This window comes from Paroedura picta, chromosome 2 (assembly GCF_049243985.1).
Source record: "Paroedura picta isolate Pp20150507F chromosome 2, Ppicta_v3.0, whole genome shotgun sequence".
Taxonomy (NCBI): Eukaryota; Metazoa; Chordata; class Lepidosauria; order Squamata; family Gekkonidae; genus Paroedura; species Paroedura picta.
The window spans coordinates 29,105,302-29,132,390 of NC_135370.1; the positions used below are offsets into that span (position 1 = coordinate 29,105,302).

The following is a 27,089-nucleotide window of genomic DNA, read 5'->3' on the forward strand; positions in this document are numbered from 1 at the left end:
GTAAATCCAGTGCTGAACCGGTGGTAAAGTGGCGCTAACCCGGCAGTAATCCAGCACTAAACTAGCACTAGCGGGTTAGTAGCTAACCCGCTACTAACCCGGCGGTAACTCAGCGCTAAACTAGAGCTAACCCAGCACTAAACTGACACTAATCAGGCACTAAACTTGTGAATGGTGAGCACGCCAAAAGTTGAATTGTGGGGTAGGGATTGTGAGGGATGCATAAAAGCATGTTTGTTGTTTCAGCAAGGAAAACCCTTGCTTCTGTTCACCATTGTCTTGCCATTGGACTTAAACATTGTAAAGATGGAATGGAACAGAGGTACATGACAATTTCATTTCTCATAAGAACAGATCCCATCATACTCTCTTGTGAAGGCTGTGGATGCATGTATGTATGACTTTCTCTTTGGGGACAGATGGGACAGACGGATCTACGTGTTGTGTGATTGCAAAAATCCCATGATACGTCTACGAACAAGAACGGACTCCTGTAGTAATCTTTCAAGAGTTTCTGAAAGCAAATGTCTGAGTAGGAGTAAATGTCATGATCATCATGCTGTTTTCATAGATCTGCAGTTCGTTGTCTCTTCCTTGGGAGCTCTTATATAACTAAACTTTACTACCCCTCCCTCTGGTGAGTACTCTCTTGAGAAGCTCAGTTGTATTTGGCATGTCTCAGAAAAGCTTTTTTCCATCTCTTCAGTACATGAAAAGTATTTCTGCCCCTATTTCCTAGCCTGAGACGATCAGCATTCCCTGAGTGACAGCAAAAGGGCATTCCGAGGCTCCTGACCTGAGCAAATGGCTAGGTTTGCAATCTCCATGCAGGGCCCCAGAGATCTCGGAATTACAACATCGCCAGATTACAGGGATCCCTGCCTCTCTCAAAAATGTACCCCACTGAGCTCTCTCTGCTTCCCAAACCCCAGCCACCCCAGACTCCACCTTGTAGACTCTGAGTGAGCATGCAAACCACAGGAGGGCTCCACACTGTGGTTTTTCTTCCCCTACAATTTATAAAAATTAGCGACGAGCATCTCTCTGACCTTTGTTCATGAGTTGGGCCTGATAACAGAAAATTCTGTTTTGTAAAAACAAAAATTCCTCATTTATTTTTCCTTCTCTGTTTTCTTTTCCAGTTGCATCTGGAGAGGGCACACAGAGTTGTTTATCTCAAAAGGGGGCCTGTCTACTCTGTGCCTTGTTTATTCAACTCTTCCTTTCTTCTATCCTCTGGCTGCTTTGCTCAGGCCTTCCTTGACTGCTGGGTCTATTTCTCTCTTCCTGCCTGAACTGCCTGCTTTTCACTCTTGTCCTTTCCTTCATGAAATCCAGTCATCCGTGGCCTCACTTTCTACACAATCTTTGTTCCCTTGTTGACATTTGCTTACGGATCCCTCTTGTCCAGTTCCTAAACCCATCTATACAATTTGGGGGGGGGGGGAGCACTAAAAATAATGTGACATCAGGCCAGAGAGGTTCGCATGCATGCTGTAAACCTATTCCTAGTATATTGCTCATTCAGTGTTTCCATATACTGATCGTATCTCTTGCACACTTTCCAATATTGTTAGATGGGTCTGATCCAGGGTTGTTGCAGTGGGAAGACTGTATGAGGGCTGTACACGAAACCTGAAGGTGGACCTTCAAATTCAAACAATGATCATCTAGATTTCACTGCAGAGGCCAGAGGTCAGGGGTGGCCAAAGTGGCTCTCTAGATGACTGGATATCTGGATATCACAATTCAGCCACCCCTGTAATGGGGTTATGTCCAATTACTGGTTAGCTTCTGGAAACAAATCAAGATGTTTATTTTTTCAATTCCCAAAATGGATAGGGCTTGAGGTATCTGAGGGACTATCTGCTGTATCTTTGTCTGTCTATTATGCTAAGATAATATTGGTTAGATCTTTCTTGCTGGGGCCTTACATGTATTCTGAGCAAGAGCTCCAAATCTTGATTTGGTTTAGGAAACAGCGTGCAGGATGGTCAAAAATAGAGCCAATCAGATATCATGGACTAGCCATTCACAACCACAGGCTCAGATGTCACCTCTTCCCTCATCTCTTCACACTCCAAGAATGATCAAAGGCCTCCTGGTAGGGAAAACCTTCAACCAAACGCCAAATGTTTGTGACGCCCGAATAGAGCACAACTGGAGTTTGTTTTGTCCTCACAACATGGGGAGTGGGAAGAAGAGAAGGAGTGTAAGAGCATTACATCATCATCATCATCATCATCATCATCATCATCATCATCATCATTATTATTATTATTTTGATTTATTATCCACCTCTCCCAGACAGCTCGTGGCGGGTACATATGTCTGAATTTTAAAAAACCCATAAAACCCCAGACATAAAACAGCAAAAGTCATTGATCAAAAAAGAAGATACGGTGGAAAAACAACTCCCTCACTAATCTCAATCCCCCCAGTAAGCATCTCCTAGAAGGGTGGGTTGGAAGAGGGGCACAGATGAAACTTGCAACCGCCATTCATACCACTCTCCTGGAAGGGGGGCCATGCAGATCTCTCTAGTCGTACCGGCCTCAACCATAAACCTAGTGGAAGAGCTCCGTTTTGTAGGCCCTAAGGAAAGCCGAAAGCTTCCACAGAGCCCACAGCTCCTCCGGGAGCTCATTACACCAGGTAGGGGCCAGAACCGAAAAGGCCCTGGCCCTAGTCGAGGTCAGCATACCAATGACCCAAATGCATGAGTTGCAGTTGGTTTGTGATGTCCGAATGCAGCCAAAGACCGGATAGAGCAGGGGCAGTCAACCTGTGGTCCTCCAGATGTTCATGGACTACAATTCCCATGAGCCCCTGCCAGCAAATGCTGGCAGGGGCTCATGGGAATTGTTGTCCATAAACATCTGGAGGACCACAGGTTGACTACCCCTGGTTTAGAGTGTGTGGACATGCATTCTCTGCCCTGTAAAGGAACCCCTCAGATTACAGCAAAGACCTATTCAACAATGGTCCATTACAATTAGAGTGTTTACCTTTCGTCTTCCTTAATGTACTTAACCCTCTGTTGCCTCCACTCAAGCAAATTTGTCAAAGAAACCCCCAAATAGGATAATTTTGAGCTAAAATGGTCTAAAAACATCTCCCAAGAATTGATCCTTTTAGACAGTGCTTCCCAACCTTTTTATCACTGGGGACCGGTCAACACTTGACAATTTTACTGAGGCCTGGGGGGGGGTAGTCTTTTGCCGAGGGATGTCGCTGCTGCCTGAGCCCCTGCTCTGCTTGCCTTCCCAACGGCGCTTCTGACTTCCCTCTGCCTTCTGGGGGGACGCTGCCAGCAGCAGCTGCGCAATGCCATGCCGAGGAGGAGCCCCAGCCATGGCAGCCACTGGAGAGCACCAAAGGTGAGCCGGCGGCAGAGTGGCAGGGCAGCCCCTGAGGCAGCAGCCGGGAAGGAGAACGAGGAGGAGCCGCGGCCCGGCACCAACTGATCCTCGAACCGGTACCGGTCCCCGGACCGGGGGTTGGGGACTGCTGCTTTTAGAGAAAGAGAGGACTGGAAGGTAGCACAATTTAAAACAGGACTCAGGCAAGCTTGGCTGAGGTGTCCAGACTTAACGGTAGAAACACATTTAGCCTTCCTGAATTAAAATGAAGCAAAAACATTTCTGCTTAGCCCGCTGAAAAGAAAATCTGTTCCTTGAAATGAAGCAAATGTTTGAAGTGCTCTGGACAACAAGAAAATCCCTGTATTCATTCCGGAGAGGTGTGAAAACTGTAGGAGGGAATGCAAAATAAAAGTATTAATACATAATTTGGCTAGAACAGTGTTGAATTCTCACTCGTTTTTTTAAAAAAAGAAACGTCAGCAAAGGAGAAGGGTAAACACTTTTGTTCCTATTGAGCAACTGTGTCGTTTCATTAAAGCGAACGCCGTCAAACAAATCATATTGAATGAATTGGGTTTGCTTTTATTGACCTGGCTTGATTTATGCTATTGACATGGGTTGTTTTATCGGTAGGATTAGTATTGATTGTCTGTTTGGCTTGGGGAATTTTACTGAGGTGAGCTATTTCACACAGATCTGCAGGGGAAACATACAATTTATTGATTGATTTGATTTCTGTACCACCATATCCAGGAGACTGGCTTGGGGCAGTGTACAACATAAAAGTTTCAATCCAGAAGTTAAAACAAATAAAATCTGAATGAATTTTAAAAGTCTTTGGCACAACAGGTTCAAAACAGCAGGGGCCTCTCATTCCTCAGAGCAGGCAAGAGTCTGGCAGTGATTCGGAGCTTCTTTGGTTCGGCCCCAACCAAAAGCCTGGCGGAAGAGTTCCATTTTACAAGCCTTGTGGGACTGTGCTGGTTTCAACAGGGCTTGGGTGTGTTCCAGGAGCTCGTTCCACCAGGGAGGGGCCAGGATGGAAAATGCCCTGGCCCTGGCTGAGGCCAAACGTACCTCTTTGGGACCAGGGACCAGAGTGAAGGCTGATTGAAGAGTGTGATCCAAAGGCTGTCTAAATTTTCCAAGTGCTTCATCTTCTGGAGTTGCCATCCTCCACGAAAAGAGGGAGCCCAGTGGGGATGTGGAATCATCACCATCACCATCATCATCTACATTTACATTTACATTTATTACCTGCCACTCCAAAGTGGCTTGTGGCGGGTTACAATAATCTGAATACAATCCCCAATAAAACTCCCCTTAAAACCCCGGACATAAAACACACAGATCCATAATCACAAATCAAGGAAAGATATGGGGGGGAGGAACCCCAATTCAAACAATCAGTCCACTCCCCCCACTAGCAATCTCATAGAGGGAGGAGGGAAGCGGGGGGCAGATAGACCGTGTAGCCGCCATACACATTGCTCTATCCTGGAAGCGGGGGGGGCGGGGGGCATACAGATCTTTCTTGTAGTGTCAGCCTGAATCATAGATCTGGTGGAAGAGCTCTGTGTTGCAGGCCCTGCCGAAAGCCGGAAACTCCTGCAGGGCCCGCAGCTCCTCAGGGAGCTCATTCTACCAGGTAGGGGCCAGGACTGAAAAGGCCCTGGCCCTAGTCGAGGTCTAGTCATACTGTCCTCCCAAGCTGACAGGGGACCAGATCTTTGTTGTCTGGACATCAGTGGGAATTCCTGGGGGACTCCAAGCCCTGCCTGGAGGTTGGCAGCTCTAGCAGGGCTGGAAGTTCCAAGGGGTGAGCAGATCCAAACAAAAAAACCCCCCTGTTTTTGTAGGAGTTACCAAAAAAGAAAAAGAAAAGAAAAGAAGTTCTTTGCTGAAATTATTAATGCAGAATTGGATGGCCTCGTTAATTAAAAAAATGTCTTGGAGCATTTCATTTGTTAAAATGGCATTTTTCAAAATTAACTTTCTTGAGAGCAGCAGTGAATTAACCTAATGAATGGCTTTTATGGGGGAAGGCAATTACTTTTAATGGGAGAGTGGGATGTGGAAAGAAAGAACTGACTTGTTGACTAAGACCCTTCGTGGAATGATACACACATTTTGGAAAGAACTGGGTTGGAGTTGAAATTATATTTACGCTGGATCGTCTTATGCAATTGCTGCGTAGTGGGAACGGACTGTGCTGAAGATGTGTTATGCTAGGAAACTTAGTTATCACTGGGAAACCTCCTTTATCCCCGGAAAGCTACCTGTCTGTGTACAGGCCTTTCACTTTCAGACAGGTAACAATACACCATGAAACTCTTGAGCTGAGATTGGCGGGCCTGTATGAGAAAGACCAAGGTTCCTTCCTGCCTTTAAGAGCTGTTTGCCATCAAGAATGAGCAAGTGAAGCTTCTTATGGCAAAGGAAATAAACACAGTCACGTGTTAACCGATGGCTGTGAACACTGACGTCTATACATGAGCTGAACAGCTGGCAGTTTCTTTGAGCAACCCTTTTCATTAGCAACCCTAACACTAAGGCCATTCTGCGTTTTGGACATCATGTCTTTTTACAGGTGGTGGCTATCCTGATGTCCTTCCATTTTTCACTCCATAAGCCAGGGTTCTGCCCTGGATGGCTCAGGCAAAGCCGGTCTCATCCTTGAAAGCTAAGCAGAGTCTGCCTTGGTTGGAATTGGGATGGGAGACCACCAAGGTTCTTGAGGGGCAAGACATAAGGGGCTTTCACCAGGGCTGTTGTATCCATGGAGCACGTGCTCTGGGCCCTACGCTTCCGGGAGCCCTGTATGGTAACCTCCACCCATGGACGTAGCCTCTCTCCTCTCCCCCTTTCTTTAAGGACCCTTGGAATGATACCCCTTTCCAATGTAGGGGACCCCTCCACCCCCAGTCTGGGTGCTCCCCCCACAATTGTACTCTGCTATGGCCCGTGAATCCTTAAACTGGCGGTAGCACTACGGACCCCGTGCATCCTTAAACGACTCCTGGCTTTCACACACACCAAAAAAATTCAACTGACAGTCTGACTCTCAGAGGATATGTGGGGCACATATGTGCTCTGGGGCTACTTGATCAGGACCACCTCCCTCCTTTGCAAAAACAAATACATACACAGATTCCCTTCTCTTCCCTCCTCCCACTTACCTGTTGGTTCCTCCCCCCCCACCACTTGTAAACACACAGAGACACACAGAAAGATACATAAAGACTCCTTTCCCTTCCCCCATCCCATCTTCCCCCTTACTGCTGGTTTCTCAACCCCTCCCCCCCAAGCATACAGAGAGAGAGACCCTTCCCCCTCCTGCCCTCACCTGTTGGTTTCCCTCCCTTCCTTTCAAGCAAAAACACACACAGAGACTCCCTTCCCCCCTCCCCTTTCCCATTTACCTTCTTACCCTTGGGCTGTCTCTGCCACTTCCTTGCCCCCTGGCATCGCCCCCCAGGGGGCGCCATGGCCTCTGCCTCTGCCCCTGCTGGTGTCACAGGCGCTGGCTGGGCCCCTGGGAGGGGGGCGTGTGGCGCAGCCTCTACCTTGGCCTCCTCAGCTCCTTTGGCCTCTTTTGCCTCTTCTGGCATGCTCCCTGGGGTGGGAGTAAGGACGTCACATCCGTATTCATATCTGTTTGAGGAGGCATGCCAGAAGATATGTCCCATATCAATAACACATTTTCTATGAACTTTGCAACTGAAATTTACTGTGTGAAACAAAAAGATCGTCTTGCAGATGGCTTCAGAAGTGTATTCGAACTGCACTACTTAGCATGTGTGAAAGTGCCCATGGAAGCAAACCAGTTGTGAATTGCCTTGAAACTGCATTATTTAGCACAGCGGTTGTCAAACTGAGCCCTCCAGATGTCCATGGACTACAATTCCCAGAAGCCCCTGCCAGCATTTGCTGGCAGGGGCTTCTGGGAATTGTAGTCCATGGACATCTGGAGGGCCGCAGTTTGACTACCCCTGATTTAGCATGTGTGAAAGTGCCCATAGAATCAAACCACCTCTGAATGTCTCTTACCTTGAAAACTCTCTGGGGGCTGAGATTGATGGCCCCTTGCACATAACATGGACAAGCCTGAATTCAGCAACAGGAATCACTTATCCCAGCACTCTGAAGATAGATGCGATCCTATTCTCGGTCACTCAAGAAGACCTGGGATATACAACCAGCATGCTGTAGAGTTAAACGTCCAGAGCTAAACACCCCATGCCTGTTAGGATGGAAGAGGAGGTCCAAAAGAAGCCATCCTTTGGACAGAATACGGTCACTAGAAATTTAAAGGACTGCAAAGCTGATATCTGACATTCAATCAAATTAGAGTACAAATTCAATCAGGTACAATTGGAATAGATTGCTGTCTAGGACATGCGCTCCACAGACAAATGTCTAATTACAACAGCTTGGAATTAAAGTCCGCCCACGTACAGCACCCGAGAAGACGCGCACAAGCCGCTCTGAAAACCAGCCAGCGGTGTGTTTTTAAGGGGGTGAAACATGGACTGGGTCTTTCAGCATGTGATTTAGCGGAGCCTCCTTCTCAACTTGTAAACTTACGAAGAATGTTATTCGGATTTAATGGTTTCATAAGCGTTGGCCGGGCTCCAGAGAGCCATTCATGCATGCAAAGTGCTTTTGCCCACAAGTTGTTGATCTTTCCTGCTGACGGCATCCCCTCAACGTGCACAGTGCCGGTCAAGCAGCCCCTTCCAACGTTTGGGGGACTTTTCAGGGATGGGGAGGGGACGTACTGCCAGAAGGGGCTACAAAACCTTTTCCGTTTAACCTGTAACTTCCATGGAATGCAACAGCATTTACTTCTGAGTAGATCTGTTTCACCTTCTGGCCATCATGCCTCTTGGAGTCCGGGCTAAAATAAGAACTTCTACAGTACGTCAGACCAATGAAGTACAGTATGTATATTGTTTTATCCGTATTTGTGCCATATTGTTTTCTAATTATGTTATGGAATGGCCTTTGGCTAAACACAATAAATGTTAGCGTATCGTAAGTACAGTATGTCAGTCGAATTTGTTTATTTAAAGTCAGATTGACAAAAAAAAAACCCTCAACAATACCAGGAGTAGAAGACCAGGCAGATGGCTAATAGCAATTGATTCAGGGGAGTAGCCATGTGGTCTAAAGCAATAGAACAAGATTCGAGTCCAGCGGCAGTATTAAGACCAGACTTTCTCAACTTTTTCACCATTGAGAAACCCCTGAAACGTACATCAGGCTTCAAGAAACCCAAGAAGTGATGCAATGGTGCTAAATAGGGTTGGGAAGCTTAGCTGTGCACATGACCAGCTGGGGCCCTTCCCCTTCCCATCCCCTCCAGCCTCATCATGGGCCATTTTGGGAGGGGGGCGGCGCCTCAACATGACCTCATACGTCCATATCGCTGATAAATGTTTAACACATATATTTATGTAACTCCCGCCTGTTCAGGAAAACCTTCTAGGGCCGTCAAGAAACCCTGGATAAGAAAGCCTGTTTTAAAGACCAACACAGTTTTATTCAACATGTAAATAAATAAATAAAACCTGCTTGGTCTTAAAGGTGCCACAGGACTCGAATTTTGTTCTGGAAGAATCAGTGCCACTCTGGACCAATCCTGCTTGTTGCGGAGGGAAAATTTAAATCGCCCCAAATCAAAATGGAAATCGCATTCAGTATAGACCGCAGGGATTGAATCGACCTGGGATTGGGATAAAAGCTCCATGCAGATTCAGCTGTAGAATCATAGAGTTGGAAGGGACCTCCAGGACCATCTAGTCCAACCCCCTGCAGAATGCAGGAAATTCACAACTACCTCCACACTTACAGTGACCCCAATTCCATGCCCAGATGATGTCCCCCCTGCCCCGAAAAACCAGAATCCCTGACCAGTCTTGCCTGGAAGAAATTTACCTCCTGATCCCAAAGTAGTAATCGGCACTTCCTCGGGTATGCACGAAAGGGCCACAAAAGCCAAGCACTGACACAACCCCTTCTGCCCGCCCACTCACAATCTGCCGAAATTCACAGGATTATCATTTGTCACATAGCTATCTAGCCTCTGCTTAAAAACGTCCAAAGACGTCATTAATTGCTAGAAAGTTTGACCTTCGTCAAGGGAAAGAAAAAGAAATCGTGTAACCTGTTCCTTTGTGTGTGCTTGAATTAATGCGTTCAAGGGAAAAAAAAAGAATACATGTGCTTCTCTTGATTGAATGTTCTAGGAATCTGTCTCACATATATATGAGTCAAGGCACACTGAGTCTAATTATCTCACTCTTAGCTTAAGCCTTTTTGAGCCTAGCTCATTGCGCAAGCAGCCAATTTACCGCAGGGGGTCTTGGAACCCGAGAAGGTCACCTAAAGGGCTGTGGCCAAAAAAAAAGGTTGAGAATGGCTGATCTAGTCCCTTGATCACCTTGGTTGCCTTCTTCTGTACTTTCCCTAGTTCTGCAATGTCCTCTCCTGAACTGTATGGACTATTGCAAATGAGTCTGCACCATAAGTTCTACCTTAAAACCCTACCGTGTTGGCCATGTTCTTTTCAATTATGCACTGCTTAAGACACCGTGCACTACTCACTCAGAAAATCAGAGCCAATTGCTTCTCTCTGTCTCTGTCTGTCTCTCTCTCTCTCTCTCTCACAACCTCTTTCCATCCACGTACTTCTTTAAGTGTGTGCCCATCTTTAGGACTGGAGGTAAATATTGCAGCCCCTGCCAGGTCAAGTGCATTGAAGCCGCAAAAAGAAAGCCCTCCGCTTCTGTAATCAAAGTAATCGCTTCTGATTCAGCTGCCAGAAATGAAGAGCCATCATCTCCCAGTCAACCTCCCGGAAGCCGCGGCTAGAAGACGTCAGGATCCAGCTTTGTTCTCTCTGCCTGCACCAGCGTGTGTCACAATTTGGGAGTACATCAAGGAATACTCCTTCGCTTACGCTAACGAAGAACTCCTTCAGCATTAATCACCCCCCATTTCCCTCCTCTTGTGGATTTTGAGTTTGTACAGAACATGCACTAACTCTTTCAAGAAACAAAAAATGACTGAAGGATATAAAATGCATCTAATTTTTCTTAGATAAGAAAATGACCGGTGGTTCACCTCTCCCTAAACCTTAACCAATTGTCCTGCTACCAGCAGGCAGAATAAGCCCAACTATTGTTTCCGCTCTATGGCTTGACATCATACAAAGGTTTTGCCAGCCAGGAAATATCAAATCATTGCTCTGGGACTGTTGTGAGCCCAGGTCCTATTAGTGAGGACCCCTCAGAGGAAGAGACTTGCCAGGAGCTCCCACCTTCACCCAAGCCTTACCTGGATGAGAAGTTAGCACAGCTGGACATTCAAGAGGCAGAGAGCTCTGACTGGCAGAAGGGCATGGAGCTGCAGACAAACCAAGGCTTAGACTCCAAAGTTGTTGCAGAAGCTCCTCATTCTTCTACCCAGCTTCCAGCTGCCGCTCCCTGTCTTGTTAGCCCACCTGGCTCACGGAACCAATTAAGTGCTCAAGAGAGCTCCAATCTAAAAGGCACCATGCCAGGTTAGCAAGACAGTTACTGACTGCGGAAGCTTGTTCGTTATCACAGAGTAATGACAAAGAGGCTGCTGACAGCCTATATTAACATGGGGCTAGGAGGTTTGGGTTGCAGATGTAACTTTGCAGCTACCTACTAATGGCCTTGGACTGGCTGAATGAACCCTTGACTCACTGGACTGTCTGACCTTGCATTCTGTCAATCCCCTTTGGCGTTCTGGTTTGGATACTGATTCTCTCTGCCTTCCTGTCAGCTCTTTTGGGCTTCCTTCCAGCAGAGAGTTGAAACCTAAGACCAGCTCAGGGACATGCATGAAGTCCACTCCATAAATATGAGCCATTTCAGCCTATGGAAATTAAAATTCTGGTGCCACACTTGATATGGACTCCCTTAGAGTAGGAGTTCCCAGCCATTTTGAAATAGGGTTGTCAGATCTCCACTGTGTACTGGCTAGGGGTGACAGAGTAGGGTGGCCAGATCCAGGTTGGGAAATTCCTGGATATTTAGGGGTGGAGCATGAGAAGTCAAAGACCTCAGTGGGTTCAATGTTCTACAGTCTACCCTCCAAAGCATCCTTTTTTTCTCAAGAACTGTTCTCTGTAGACAAGAGATAAGCTGTAATTCCAGGAGATCCCCTGGTCCCACCTGCAGATGGTCACCACCAGCAGATGGAACTTTTGGCCACCTTTAATTCTGACCCCAGTGGTGGGTGCAACCACCTTAACAGTAAACCTTCAACGCTTCAGGCAGAAGCTCAGTTTAACAGGATGCCTCTTAAAGTGAATATGTTTTTTAAAAGATTTCCTTGGGTATCCACAGCTTACCTTCAGTCACACAGTGAAGATCCATGCAGAATGGTACATCTCCAGTGGCCAACCAGATATCTTATCTTTCTCTGCTATGGGGACCCAAAGCAGCTTAGAAGCATAGAAATATAGAATTGAAAGGGATTCCTAAATTCCTCTAGTCCTACTTTCTGTACAGTACAGGAAATTCACAACAACTTCTCCCACCCCACTTCCTCTGTGACCCCTGCTCTGTGTCTAGAGGAAGTATGCAAACATCCATAATCCCTGGGCCAGTCTACCCTGGAGGAAATTCCTTCCTGACCCCACAGCTTTAGCCTGGGCATATATGAAAGGGCCACAAGAGCCACGCGCTGGCTCACCCCTTCCTGCCCTCCCCCTTGTGACCTGCTTGTATCATTTCCCTCTCCTCCACTGTATCCTGACAGCAACCTAGTGAAGAAGGCTTAGCTGGAGAGTATGGATTTGCTCCAAGGTGTCACAGGAAATTCTGTGGCAAGGTAGGTTCTCTAGATCATGGGACAGCACTCTAACCCCAGCACATTGGTTTCACCGCTACCAACCAGCTAATGGTCCCTGGCCCTAAAGAAGTCTGCCTGGTTTTGACCAGGGCCAGAGCATTCTCTATTCTGGCCCCCATCTGGTGGAACGAGCTCCTGGAGGAGATCAGGGCCCTGACGGAGCTTAAACAGTTCCGCAGGGCCTGCAAAAAGGAGCTCTTCCGCCAGGCATTTGGTTGAGATCAGATATAAAGAACAGCGATTGAAGGGCCCCTGCTCCCCCCCTCCCTCTCAGAACTCCACCAGAATACTCTGGACCTATTTGCACTGTTGCATTGTTTATATTGTTGATTGCATTGCATTGTAATGGCCTATGGCTGGAAACAATAAAGTCTTATGTATGTATATTGTTTATACTGTCATATTATTATATGGTTACAGCTATTAGTTATTCATATTATTGTACGGTTATTCATATGTTATAGACCAGGGGTAGTCAAACTGCGGCCCTGCAGATGTCCATGGACTACAATTCCCAGGAGCCCCCTGCCAGCATTTGCTGGCAGGGGGCTCCTGGGAATTGTAGTCCATGGACATCTGCAGGGCCGCAGTTTGACTACCCCTGTTATAGACTGTTTCATGTACTGTTCTTATGTTCCATGTAAACCGCCTTGAGCCTCCGGGGAGGGAGGTATATAAATTAATTAATTAATTAATTAAGAAGACGCAAAGTCTGTGTTCATCAGTAGGTTACCTTACCTGCAGAGTAGGTGTAGTTGGCAGTGGCGATCTAGAACATTTCTGTTGGCTTCTGTCATCATGGCAGCACACAAGGTCAGGCTGACATGGGTTTTAAAGTAGGAGGGGAGCCATTTCCCCCTGCTCAGATTCATCGGCTCATTAGCGGAGGAGGACGCAGGAATTATGCAGTGTGATTCATTTCCCATAACTTACCTGATAAAAATTTGGCTTCCAAAGAACAGTGCCACTGTCTTTGGCTTAACTGTGTGTCTCATGCAAAGCCCAGTCTGGATTTCACTCTGTTTTTCCCCCCTGGAGGATACAGAGTTCTTTATTATTGCTGGAGAGAAGACTGTTGTTGAAGCTCATAAAATTTGGGGGATGGCATTTCGATCCTAGTGTCTGACTGGCAAACCTAAGTGATATTGTTCTGCGGCAGCCTTTTCATAGAGGGGGTTGGATCCAGGCTAGATGGGCAGTTGACACCCATCGACCTTTCTTGGTGCAGACTCCCCCTTGCGAAGGGGTGCCAGGTCCCTCCGGGAAACTGTCAGGGGGTGCAGGAGGGAGGCCCAGCCAACCTTGCAGCAAGGTATCTACATCACTTCCGACATGACCTGGAAGTGATGTCATCACTCAGCAGCATCAGGGCGACGCTCTGATATTTAACTCAAAACTCTATGGTAATAATACAATAAATAAATAAATAAATTTGGCTCCTTCCAGAGCATTGCCCCGATGTCCCTGATGTCACTTTGGTAGTGACATAGACACGTGGCTATTTAATCACTCTAGTATTATCATGATGATGATTATTCAATTTATTGCCCGCCACTCCTGGAACCAGCTCGTGGTGGGTTACAAATGTCCTATTTAAAAAAAAACACCAGTAAAATCCCATTAAAACGCACAACAGATTACAATAAGAGCAGAACAACATGGCAATAAAACTTCCAACCTCCCCCCCACCATCCCTAAATTCTAAGGGGCAGAAAGAGGGTCACGGTGAAAATTGACTGCTCCACACACCAGGGAGGCCCAGCAGAATTTCCTTGCTACTCTTGGCCTCAACCATAGACCTGGCGGAAGAGCTCCGTTTTGCAGGCCGCGCAGAATGCTGAAAACTCCCTTTTTCAAGTACAGCCTTTTCCAGCCTTTTGACCATGGAGGAGCCACTGGAATAAGTTTTCAGGCTTCCAGGACCCCTGGAAGTGATGCCGACTGGTCACACAACCCTGCCACGCCCCCGGAAGTGACATAATAACCCTCACCCTTCGCCCTCCTTTAGCTTCCTCCCCCGACCTTTATTACTTCAACTACAGCGGCTCTACTTGATGTAGGCCGAAAAGAAGAGTAGGAGCTAAGAAACAGCCTGGACCCCACCATACCATGCCGTAACTGACTCCCACCCACCCACCCTTTGATTTTTACACTGACAGCCTGTTCACTGATCGCTTCAGGCAGAGGTGCCAAGTTCCCAAGCTTGTGGCCAAGTCCATTAATGCCGGAGGGGAAAGGCTGCAGACCCCCTCTGGTGATCCCATGGACCCTCAGAGATCTACAGAACGCTGGCTGGGAATCCCTGCCCCAGGATTTCACCAATTAGATTTCCAACGATTTGTAGAAAGAAGAAGAAGAAAGAAAAAAGAAGAAGAAATCCACTATAAACAGGCAAAGTCAATTCGAATGACTAAATTAGAGTTGACTCTAACCCGTTCTTAATTTGAACTCACTGCAGAAGGTTTTAATTTCCTCGTTTTGTTTTTTCCACGTCCAGGTATTTCCCTGTCTAGTTTATGTGTGGCACCATTCCCCCCCCCCCCCCCGGTGCTTGCCTTGTGTCGAGAACTACGTGCTTGTATGGTTTCATTTGTGCCTTTTGGCCATGAGGCTGGCTGGCGCTGGATGGAATGGAACAACATAATGTTCAAAGCTTGTTTCCCTTCATGGAAAGCACTCCGGGTTGTTCACAAGATGGAGCCATTCCAACCAGCAATTATGTTTTTGGCTCCATGTTGGTCCCAGGGCATTTTATTCTCTTTGTCTAACAAATCCCAATGTTTCACTGACACTCTGTTTTGGTTCCAGAGTGAACATCTTCCATAGATATGGCTGGAATTGAAGGACTACAAAGAACAAACTGCTCTGATAGGAAATCTGAGCTTGCGACTGGGGGGATCTCCTGGAATTACAATTGGTTCCCAAATTACAGAGATCAATTACCTTCCTTTGGAAGGGGGATTCTTCTGACCTGATGCCCCATTGAGGCCCTGTTCCTCTCCCAGTCCTGCCCTCCTCAGACTCCAGCCTCAAAATCTCCCTGTTCTGTAACCACAGAACTCAGGTTCCCCCTTTGAAGCTCATTAGCACTGGATTCAAGATACACAACAAGAAGCCCTACTGGACACAGTGACATGTGGTGATGGCTATAGCTTAGATTTGAAAGGGCCGGTGGTGGCAGATATGTGGTCTGTAGGGCTATTGTTGTTAGACATGACAGCCAAATGGGACCGCCAGACACAGGGAATATGCCTCTGTCAGATACTCCAGAGATGGAAAAGTTAGTAGGGGAGGGTGGTTGTCTTCAAGCCTTATTTGAGGACCTCCATGTGACATCTGAAACCATAGGAAACAGGATATTGGACTACATGGGCCGGTGGTGGCAGATATATGGTCTGTAGGGCTATTGTTGTTAGACATGACAGCCAAATGGGACTGCCAGACACAGAGGGAATATGCCTCTGTCAGATACTCCAGAGATGGAAAAGTTAGTAGGGGAGGGTGGTTGTCTTCAAGCCTTATTTGAGGACCTCCATGTGACATCTGAAACCATAGGAAACAGGATATTGGACTACATGGGCCGGTGGTGGCAGATATATGGTCTGTAGGGCTATTGTTGTTAGACATGACAGCCAAATGGGACCACCAGACACAGAGGGAAAATGCCTCTGTCAGATTCTCCAGAGATGGAAAAGTTAGTAGGGGAGGGTGGTTGTCTTCAAGCCTTATTTGAGGACCTCCATGTGACATCGGGAACCATAAGAAACAGGATATTGGACTACATGGGCTCTTGGCACGTTCCAGCATGACTATTGCTATATTTTGGGAACCATATAGCTGCCTCTGAAAATTTCAGCCCCATGATATGTTGCCACCCCAAAGACGAAGTCAATCAAAACATTCTGAAGTCCATATGGTGGCCATAGGGCCATGACATGGACTTTGGGTCACACTGGCACTTCTCTCCTGTGTCATTTACTCTGGCATGAAGTCGCCCCAGGGAGCAGTTGGTTGTCCCAGTGGGAAAGTTTAGTGGTAACCATCAATGCATGTAAGTCGTCCCAGTGGGCCAATAGCGGCTTCCTGGTGTCATGTCAAGTTGGGAAAATGGCATGGGTGAGGGGAAGCTTATGCCTCTTCTCTTCAAACACTGGCCCCAATCTGAATTGGGTTCCTGCAGTTCTAGGAATTAAGTTCCCAATAGGACACATCTGGCAAAAGCCCATGTAGAGGACAGAAGGACTTTATGATGTGTGTACTGAATTCACCCGTACTTTCCCTATGCCTCGGTGAATTAAGGTATGTTTCAGAACTGCATAGATGTACTGGGATATGAGGGTGATCTGGCTGCGACATCTGTTACCCCATTGATCGACAGGGTTGATTCTAGCTCTGCCTGGCTTGGTGTCCCCCACCTCCCTCACTACTCCATGTGCATCCCTTCCAGAGCTGGACACTCGGTGGAAGAGGATGACCATCCCAGATAGGAGTGCATTTTTCTTTGGCCAAGGATATATGGTAGCTGAACTCCCCTGTTAGAACCTCCCATGCTAGAACATCTGTTGTCCCACCTTATGGAGTGTGCCAGTTGATGGCGGTGACAGCAGCAGAGCTCCCAGGCTCAGAGTTGGGCCTTGGATCTCTGCCGCGATGATGCCCATCTTCCCGGGCTGATCCTGCCCTTTGGAGAGTGGGACTGGGCTAGGAAGAAGGGAGGTGCAGCTGGCAGCTTAAGAGCTCTGAGGCCCAGGTCGGACCCTCGCTTGGTGTTCTGCCATGCTGCTGACAGAGGGCCGCAGAACTCCTGCTGTCACAGGTAAGGAGGGGGAAGGGGAGAGGGAGGAGGGGTGTGTGTGTGAGTGAGTGAGTGACAGGGAGGGGGGAGGGACTAAGAAGTCCCACAGCAGGTATATGTTCCACATACCCTGTGATAGACTCTCACTAGATATTTTGCTCTATCTATCAGACTGATCAGGTGGACCCTGATGCATGCAACCAAGGGCTGTGGGTGCCTTTGGCACTTCTATATTCATTCCCATGATCCTCACCCAAATCCTGCCTAGAAAAGCCAAGCTGGTTGGCAGCAGCCAAGTCAACAGGCACCAGTATTAGCAGAATTTCCCTGGCGATGCTGGTGGCTGAACATGGGAACTTCTGCATGCAAAGCCGATGATCTTTCATTTCCAGAGCAGAAGCCTTCTTTCTCTCCTTGTTCCAAATGGGGCTCGGAACAGTGACCCACAGTAGGACAGTACACTGGACAAAGCCACCAAGCAGCCCATATATCAGTGCAGTTAATCTCACCAAGCTTGCTTTATGTGTGCCTTACCCTCAAAGTAGTGTAGGTAACTACTAGGGGTGGGGCCTTTGCAGTCATGTGACCCTGCAATCATGTGAGCCTTACTCCCTAGGGTCGGCTTTCTCAGCCAAGGTTTTGTGAAACCCTGGGGTTTCTTGATGGCCCTGGAAGGGTTTCCCAAATGGGTGGGAGTTAATTTTTACCATATTTTTTAATGTGTTACATATTTATTGAGTGATGATCATATGTGGTCATGTTGATCAATGATGGGCCTGGATGGGGTGGGAAGGGAAGGGTCCCCTGGTGGGCATGTACACAGCTATGCTTCCCAACCATATTCTGCATGGTTGCACCTGGGGTTTCTCAAAGCCTGAAGAATGTTTTAGGGCAATGGTTCTCAACCTTCCTAATGCCACAACCCTTTAAATGCAGTTCCTCATGTTGTGGTGACCCCCAACCATAAAATTATGCAAGGGTTCTTTCACAGAAATTAAACCGAAACTGACCAATGGTCTGAAGATCCATTATTCATGATTGTATATAAATTGACGGGCGCCTTCAGGAGGAGTGGTAACAGTGGAGTGGTAACAGTGGCGGTGCCTCCCCCCCCCCACCCCGGCCAAGTTGTTCGCCCTGCCGTGACTCCTGTGAAAGGGTCATTCAACCCTCCAAAGGGGTCCCGACCCCCAGAGAACCACTGTTTTAGGGGGGTTTTCAATGGCAAAAATGTTGAGAAAGGGCGTCCTAGGGGCTCTCGTGTTGTACAACTGTTAGGTGGCACGTGAAGATCTCTTTTTTAATCCCAGGCTTTGGAGGGTGTTATTTTCTTTCTTCTCCCCTTCTCCTTGTTCACATTCTACGTATGGCTGATTAACACGAGTGTCCTTGTTTATGCCGCTGCTGGGATGAATCTTGTTGAGATGGCGATTTGTAAGGTTTTTAAGAAGGTTAAACCTTTCACTGCTTTGTGTAAGATTTTAGTGCTGCTCTCATTGTTTATTATACTATAAACTCTGCTGGGAACCATCGGTTGAGAGATTAGCCTATAAAACTTTTCAACGAGTAAATAAGTACCGAGGGATTTTTATTCTCACAGATGTAAATAATTCTCTAAAGGGTTCGGCGTTTCCAAACTGAACAATATGCCTGCCTCTTATTGTGTTTATACTGAGGATGCTCACAGAAAGGAATATAACATGACAAAATAACAAGAAGCAAATGGATTAATCTGGATTCTGGGTGACTATTTAAAAATGACCTTGGATGTTGTAAGCATTTCTCTTCCAGCTAGTGTGGTGTAGTGGTTAAAAGCGATGGCTTCTAATCTGGCAAACTGGGTTTGATTCCCTGCTCCACCACATGCAACCAGCCAGGTGACCTTTGGCTAGTTACAGCCCTGATAGCACTGTTCTCACAGAGTAGTCCTGTCAGAACTCTCTCAGTTCTCACAGAGTAGTCCTGTCAGAGCTCTTTCAGCCTCACCCACCTCACAGGGTGTCTGTTGTGGGGAGAGGAAAGGGAGGCGATTGTAAGCCGCTTTGAGCTTCCTTCAGGTAGAGAAAAGCGGCATATAAGAACCAACTCTTCTTCTTCTTAAGTAATCTCAGGGCTCTCTCAGCCTCCCCTCCCTCACAGGGTGTCTGTTGTGGGGAGAGGAAAGGGAGGCGATTGTAAGCCGCTTTGAGCTTCCTTCAGGTAGAGAAAAGCGGCATATAAGAACCAACTCTTCATCTTCTTCAGTAATCTCAGGGCTCTCTCAGCCTCCCCTCCCTCACAGGGTGTCTGTTGTGGGGAGAGGAAGGGAAGGCAATTGTCAGCCACTTTGAGACTCCTTCAGGCAGTGAAAAGCTGGGTATAAAAACCAACTTTTTCTTCTATTGTGCAGTATATTTTGTTTTGTTTAATCACAGGGTGAGGAGTGAGAGCTCAAACTCATGATCAGTAAAGCAAAAAAACAAAAAAAGCGCTCCAAAGAAGAAGCACATGCTTGAGCAAGAAGTTAAATTAGGATGTGTTGTTGAACATCTTTTTAACAAAGTTCACTTGTAATTTATTTAGTTCTGCCTTGATGTCCTCTGGCAAGGAGGGGACACAATTAACAGGTACCAGTGATAACTACAAGACGATTCAGAATCCAATATTTGGGCATTTCCTCGTGGCTCAAGGGTCCAGCTTTCGCTTGCTTGACAGCAGTATATATTGCAAATGAAGCACAAATAAACTGACCACAGGGGTGGAATTTTCCGATTTCCTTATTTATGCATATTCTATCAGGAGAGCAGCTTACATGTAGATCCCTGGAGACTTTTTCTAACAGGGAAAGTATAACAGTATAAGAAAGGGAGCGAGAATCAGCAAAAATGTCTCCCCTTCCATTAGTAGAAATCTTCTGGTGAATCCATGTCAATGTGCAATATAATGGTTGGGGAGGCAAACTAGAAATGAGAAAGCCTAGGTTCCAATTTCCACTCAGAGATCGATTCTGCACGGCAGCAGCCATGCCGCGCTGCCGCCATTCCATTGTGGTGAGTTACCTGCAATGCACACGGGTAAGGGGCTCCCCCCCCCAGTGTATGCAGGCCACCCCGCCGCAACGGCCCCACACATACAACATGGGACCGGAAGCTCCAGGAGTGTTTCACAGCGGGGGCAGTGGTGGGGCATAATGGGAGCATGGGATCCCCTACCGCACAATAGCGGAAAGCAGCTGCTGCTCTCCTACCTTGGTGGGAGCCACGGAGTTGGCAGGGGGGAGAGGTGTCCTGGCAGGGACGCTGTAGGTCGGTGGAGGAGCTGGGCCCAAAGGAGCTGGGCCCAAAGACCCGGCTCCTCTGACTATGCACGAGGCTAGCCCAACCTAGCCCTTGCTAGCGCCTGCGGCAGCCCCAGGAATGCAGAAGACTCCGCGCATTCCCTTAACATGGGCCTTCTGGGGGCCAGGGTTGGGCCAAGACTGGGTGGTGCCTGGGCTGGCATCGGCATTGGGCATAATCGGGGATTTGCCCCAAAGCCCTGTTGCCACCAGCACGGGCGTTCCACCTCGTGCATAATCGGTCAGACAGGCCCATCTAGATGTGATGAGTTTCCCTGGTAGTAAAGGTGCCAACTTCAAGGCAGGTAATTCCTCAAGATCTGGGAGTGGAGCCTGAGGAAGGATGCCAGCAGGGTATAATGCCATGAAGTCTGTTGTCCAAAGCTTCTCCAGAAGATCTGTCTGAAGATCATTTGTGATTCCAGGAGATCTCCATGCAACCTCCCCAGGTTCACCATGGGGACATTTTGCCATTTTTAAAAGTTATTTCCCTGGCGGGGACTCCTTCAAACTGGACTGTGGTGGCCCAGTTCTGGTCAGGAAGGATCTTCAGTGGTGGGTGAGAGGGGATCATCGCTTCCCCCAATGCTTGATTCCCTTCCTGCCATGTCACCAGTGGGCTTTATTTCTCTGCATGCTCCCTGGTGCTGTGTGGGGAGGATAAACAATTTGGGGAGACGGCCCACGATGCCATGATCAACCCAACCAGAATCGGGTCGCTACAGCACGAAAAAAAATTCCCATCTGGAAGCTCACTGCTCATTACATTTGCAGATGACACCAAACTGGGAGGAGTAGCGAACACCCCAGAAGATAAGGCTCAACAAGATCTGGCCATGTTGGAAATGTGGGCAAATGAGAAGATGCAATTCAATAAAGAGAAGTGCAGAGTTCTACATCTGGGTCACAACAAATGAGAAGCATGCATCCTGGATGGGGGGGTACACTTCAGGGTAGGGCAGAATGAGATCTTGGGGCATCTTGTGGACTGTAAGCTAAATAAGCAGAGCCTCTTGTGGCGCAGAGTGGTAAGGCAGCAGAAATGTATATACATTAGTGGCCATGAAATACATATGCAGTAGTGGCCATGATCTTGAAGGTGGGGGAGGGAGTGGAAGGTACACGTGGTGATGTCAGTTCTGGTGACATGTCCCTTTGAAGGGGTGTGGCAGGGAGGTGTGGCCAGCTGACATCAGGGGTCCTCAAAGCCTGAAATTAATTTCAGGGTCTCCTCCACAGTCAAAAGGTTGGGAAAGGCTGCTGTATATACATATCTCTATACAAGAGCCTCTTGTGGCGCAGGGTGGTAAGGCAGCATAAATGCAGTCTGAAAGCTGTCTGGCCATGAGGCTGGGAGTTCGATCCCAGCAGCCGGCTCAAGGTTGACTCAGCCTTCCATCCTTCCGAGGTCGGTAAAATGAGTACCCAGCTTACTGGGGGGTAAATAGTAATGACTGGGGAAGGCCCTGGCAAACCACCCCGTATTGAGTCTGCCATGAAAATGCTGGAGGGCATCACCCCAAGGGTCAGACGTGACTTGGTGCTTGCACAGGGGATACCTTTACCTTTACCTTTAAGCTAAATAAGCAGATAGTATGATGGAGCGGTAAAAAAAGGGCAATGCAGTCTTGGGCCATATCAACAGGGGCATCCCATCAAAATCACAAGATGGCAAAGTCCGACTGTACACTGCATTGTTCAGACCCCACCTGGTGTACTATATGCAGTTCTGGAGGGCTCCCTTCAAAAGGGATGTGGACAAAATTGAGATGGTGAAAAAGGTAAGCAGTGAGGAAGATCCGGGCCCTGGGGACCGAGCCCTATGAGGAAAAGCTGAGGGACTTGGGACTGTTTAGACTGGAGAAGAGGAGGCTGAGAGAGGACATGATGGCTCTCTTTTAGTATCTGAAAGTTTGTCACTTGGAGGAGGGCAGGGAGCGGTTACTGTTGGCAGCAAAGAAATGGAACGGCAGTAATAGCTTTAAACTATGCGTAGAGCAGTGCTGGCTAGATATCAGTGACAATTTTTTCACAGTCAGAGTATTTCAGCAGTGGAATCAGCTGCCGAAGGAGGTGGTGAGTTTCCCCTCACCGGCAGTCTTCAAGCCACGGCTGGACAGATTCTAGATGCTTAAGGCCGATCCTGCATTGAGCAGGGTAGGACTAGATGGCTTCCAATTCTAGGATTCTATTAGTCTAGTACAGCAGTGGAATGGACTGCCTAAGGAGGTGGTGAGCTCCCCCTCACTGGCGGTCTTCAAGCTGTGGCTGGACAGATCCTTCTCCTGGATGCTTTAGACCAGTGGTCCCCAAGCTTTTTATCACCGGGTCCGGTCAATGCTTGACAATTTTGCTGAGGCCCGGGGGGGGGGGGTAGTCTTTAACCGAGGAATCGTCACCGCCGCCTAAGCCCCTGCTCTACTTGCTTTCCTGCTGGTGCCCCTGACTTCCCGCTGCCCACTGGGGGGCGCTGCCAGCAGCAGCTGTGCAGTGCCACACCGAGGGGGAGCCCCAGCCATGGTGGCTGCTGGGGAGCACCAAAGGTGAGCCGGCGGCAGAGTGGCAGGGCAGCCCCCGAGGCAGCAGCCGGGGAGGAGGATGAGGAGGAGCTGGGGCCCGGTACCAACTGATCCATGGACCGGTCCCGGTCCCCGGACCAGGGGTTGGGGACCACTGCTTTAGACTGATTCTGCATTAAGCAGGGGGTTGGACTAGATGGTCTGCAAGGCCAACTCTTATGATTCTATGATTCTAAAATAGTGGGATGTCCCTGTGGTGAATCTGTGGTCACCCATCACGTCTGAATTGACCCTCACTGTCTGACCTTGGGACAGTTGCTCCAGGTCTGCAGACTTTACCTCACTGGGCTTTTGTTGAGTGTAAAAGAAATACAGCACACGCATTTATCAATTAAAAACAGTTCTGTCTTTTCTGTCATGGCTCAAGGCAGCTTACAAACCATCAGGAAAACACCGCAATTTAAAACAGAAAACTCCAGGATAACCCTGGCCCGGCCCAAAGATCCGTGCGTGGCCTGTACTCTGTATGCTGCTTTGAGAAAATGCCTGGTAGATTTGTCCATAACGGCACTGCAGCAATAATACAATTGGATCATGCGCCTAGGCCAGATTAAAATTAAATTATTTCAGTCACCACAGTTGTTCTGTAACAGGAGAGACCCTGATCAAGCACAACATGCTTTTAATTAAACTCACGGTTTTCTTAAGACATGCCGGTGTTAAAGGCACCTAAGGGGCTGATAATTTTACCTCTCTAATAGTCAAGAAACCAAAATTCAGTCAAAAGTCTATTAATATGTGCCCATTGGAAGGAGACGCTGGGAGTCACATGCCTGTTTTCTAGCCAAAACTTGTTTTCAGAGGTCAGCTTTGTACAAAGCAGAGGTTACTGTCATTCAGTGAGGAGCTGACGCGAAGCAAAGAGGAAAGAGACATAAAACAGAATTCATTAAAAAAAAAAACACAAAAAAAAAGTTCAGTAAATAAACCCTGGAACTTATTTTGCTACTACAGATTTAGATCTGCTGAGAAGTAAAATAACATTGTGTGGCTGTTTCCCCCCCCTCCCCCCTGGTTTTTTGCCTCACAAATAATTTAAATCATTTCTGTCTTTTCCCACATTTCTGTGATAGTTACTAGGCAAGAATAAAACCTACGATCGTCACTTAAAAAGAAAAGTTCAACCAAATCAGTAAAAGTGATTAAAACTAGAAGCCATAATGGCATTACAGTGCGCAACAATAAAAGCAGCTCTAGATAAAAATGTCCAAAGGACCGTTGCTTATCCACTCCATGGAGAGGGGAGTAAGTTGAAATGAAAATTAAATGCCAGATGCCCAGGGAAATAAGCACAATTTTTATTCAGCACCTGATGTTTCACAATGAAAGTGGCTCGCAAAAATTGTTGGGGTGCATTATATTTGTAATTATTATTTATTTCATTTATATGCCACTTTTCCCTGTGGCTCAGGGCAGCTCACAAGTTTAAAATACATATACCTGCCTTTCTCAATTTTTTTCACCATTGAGAAACCCCTGAAACATTCTTCAGGCTTTGAGAAACGCCAGTAATATGTTTGCTTGCTTGTTTGTTTGTTTGTTTGTTTATATACCGCCCTCCCCAAAGGCGATCGTGCAGAATATGGTTGGGAAGCATCTTTGCATACATGCCTACCGGGGGGCCCTGCCCTTCCCACCCCCTCCAGGCCCATCAGTGGCCATTTTGGGATGGGGGTGGTGGGTTGACATGACCCTAGATGGTCATATCACCTGATAAATGTTTAACAAATTTTAAAATATATATATTTAAAAATTCATTCACTTCCATCCATTCAGGACAGCCTTCCAGGTTTTTTATGAAACCCTGGTTGAGAAAGCCTGCATATACCGATAATATAAAATATCAAATTTCAATAAAGTATCAATAGTTTAAGATAACGGGTGCCTGTTCCATCCGAAACATCTCCTATTTCAGAGGATGAGGAACAGTGATGTAAATATAAATGGGTGGGGAGACCAGCAGATGTTAGCAGTAATTCCTGTCCTCAACCGTAGTTCCAAAATGGAGGGAACACATATATATAAAAGGTGTTTCACCAGTTGTGTAGAATCTTCATCATTTTGCGCTGTTGTACGACATCCAGAATGGTTGCAGCTTTAACATGTAAAACCAGCTTTCTCAACCAGGGTTTCTCAATGGCCCTGGAAGTTATTTAATATTTTATATATATTTTAAAATGTGTTAAACCAGGGGTAGTCAAACTGCGGCCCTCCAGATGTCCATGGACTACAATTCCCAGGAGCCCCCTGCCAGCATTTGCTGGCAGGGGGCTCCTGGGAATTGTAGTCCATGGACATCTGGAGGGCCGCAGTTTGACTACCCCTGTGTTAAACATTTATCAGGTGATATGACCATATAAGGTCATGTTGGCCCGTCCTCTTCTCCCAAAATGGCCGATGTTGGGCCTGGAAGGGGTGCAAAGGGGAGGGGCCCCAAGTGGGCGTGTACACAGCTATGCTTCCCAATCATATTCCGCATGATCGCGCCACTCCTGTGGTTTCTTGAAACCTGAAGCATATTTCAGGAGTTTCTCAATGATAAAAAAGTTGAGAAAAGCTGTTCACTGTTACCAGTACCAACCGGAGACAACGTGAGTTTAAACAGAATTAAAAAGCACCTTCCCTTCGCAGTTTCTATAATGCTGAGGCTGAAGGATAACCTTTGTCTTTAATGCTTTCTTGAGGCATTACTGTATCTGATTCCATCTCTGACAGCTCAAACGCGAAGGCTCCGTAGCGGTTTTGACCACAAGCAATTACAGTGGTCAGCGCACAGCGGTCATGAGATCGTTGTAAAATGCATGAAGAAGAAAAAGAGCCAGTTTTTAATACCCCACTTTTTACTGCCTGAAGGAGTTCTCAAAGCACCTTACAATCGCCGACCCTTCCTCTCCTCACAACAGATATCATGTGAGGTAGGTGAGATTGAGAGTGCTCTGAGAGAACTGTGCCTGGCCCAAGGTCACCCAGCTGGCTGCATGTGGAGGAGTGAGGAATCAAAACCTGGTTCTCCATATTAGAGGATGCCGCTCTTAACCACTATCCCAAGCTGGCTCTCTGCACCAAGCTGGAAACAATTATAATGTATTAAAATAAATAGCCTGAGTTCCATCTCCTCTGGCCAACAATAACATTGCACTGGCTGCAGACCAAGGAATCCCATGTTTTCACTCGCGTGTATCCCAGGACAAATTTAGCATCCTAATTCCCAAGGGACTATATTTCTCTACTCTGTCTGTCCATCCATCCGTCCCCCCCGTATATCTCCTAACGTTTTTCTGTTCACCTTTGCGGAATGGATCCAGTCCAGAATGACTTGTGTCCTGTCATTCTATTCAGCAAAGCTTTTCTCTAGCCTTGGAAGGCAGAGGCAGTCCTACTTCTGTGGACGGAAGTCTCCTTAGACTTGGCTGAGCGGAGAGGTCGGGTACAAGCTGATATCTTCCTGTAAGATTTTGATACACAAAAGATTATATTGGCAGAACCAGTAACAGTCCCAGAGGGCAGCATCATGACAGAAGATGACAGAAGCACATTGTGTTCGCTGTTTTATTATTATTATTATACTAGAAATTAAACCCGCTGTAGTTAAAACACAGCGGGCACTAGTAGGGCACATGGCAGTTCCCCCACCCCACCCTGGTGCCCCACAGTGGGGGGGGGCATGTCAGGAGGCTCTGCACACCCCCAAACGGGCTGGAGCTCCAGCCAGTCAGGCAAGGAGCCAATTGGCAGGCACTTAATGCCTGCCAATTGGCCCCTTGTGACTGGGTGGCTGGCTGGAATGGCTGTCAGTCTGGGTGAGGGGCCAATCGGTGGTGGCCCCCATCCCGGACAGGTTCAGCCTACAGTGGCCTTACTGTTTTATTTAAGAGGAACGGATCATCATCATCATCATCATCATCATCGTTAAAATTTATTTCCTGCCACTCCCAAGACCAGCTCGTGGCGGGTTACAAACGTCCATGATAAATAACCCAATAAAATCCCATTAAAGCAGTCCAAGGACACAAAAAACATACAACAACAAACCCAAAAACATGGCAGTAGACCTCAATCTCCCATCCCCCCAATAAAACATCTATTACAAGGAGTTATATCCTTCCTGGCCACCACTAGGTCCAAGATGTGTTCCAGGGACGTGG

At 47.4% G+C, this 27,089-nt stretch overlaps 1 protein-coding gene and 1 long non-coding RNA gene across 3 annotated transcripts in view; one reads left to right on the forward strand and one right to left on the reverse strand.

Moving 5' to 3' along the window:
* Positions 1-27,089, forward strand: part of PDE1A (phosphodiesterase 1A) — a 198,924-nt gene that overhangs the window by 33,328 nt on the left and 138,507 nt on the right. The window lies entirely within an intron of this gene.
* LOC143828624 (uncharacterized) lies at positions 4,215-7,892 on the reverse strand. Its single transcript, XR_013227771.1, has 3 exons — positions 7,416-7,892; positions 6,796-7,019; positions 4,215-4,597 (listed from the first exon to the last, which is right to left on the reverse strand). It is a non-coding gene; the product is annotated as an uncharacterized LOC143828624 (long non-coding RNA).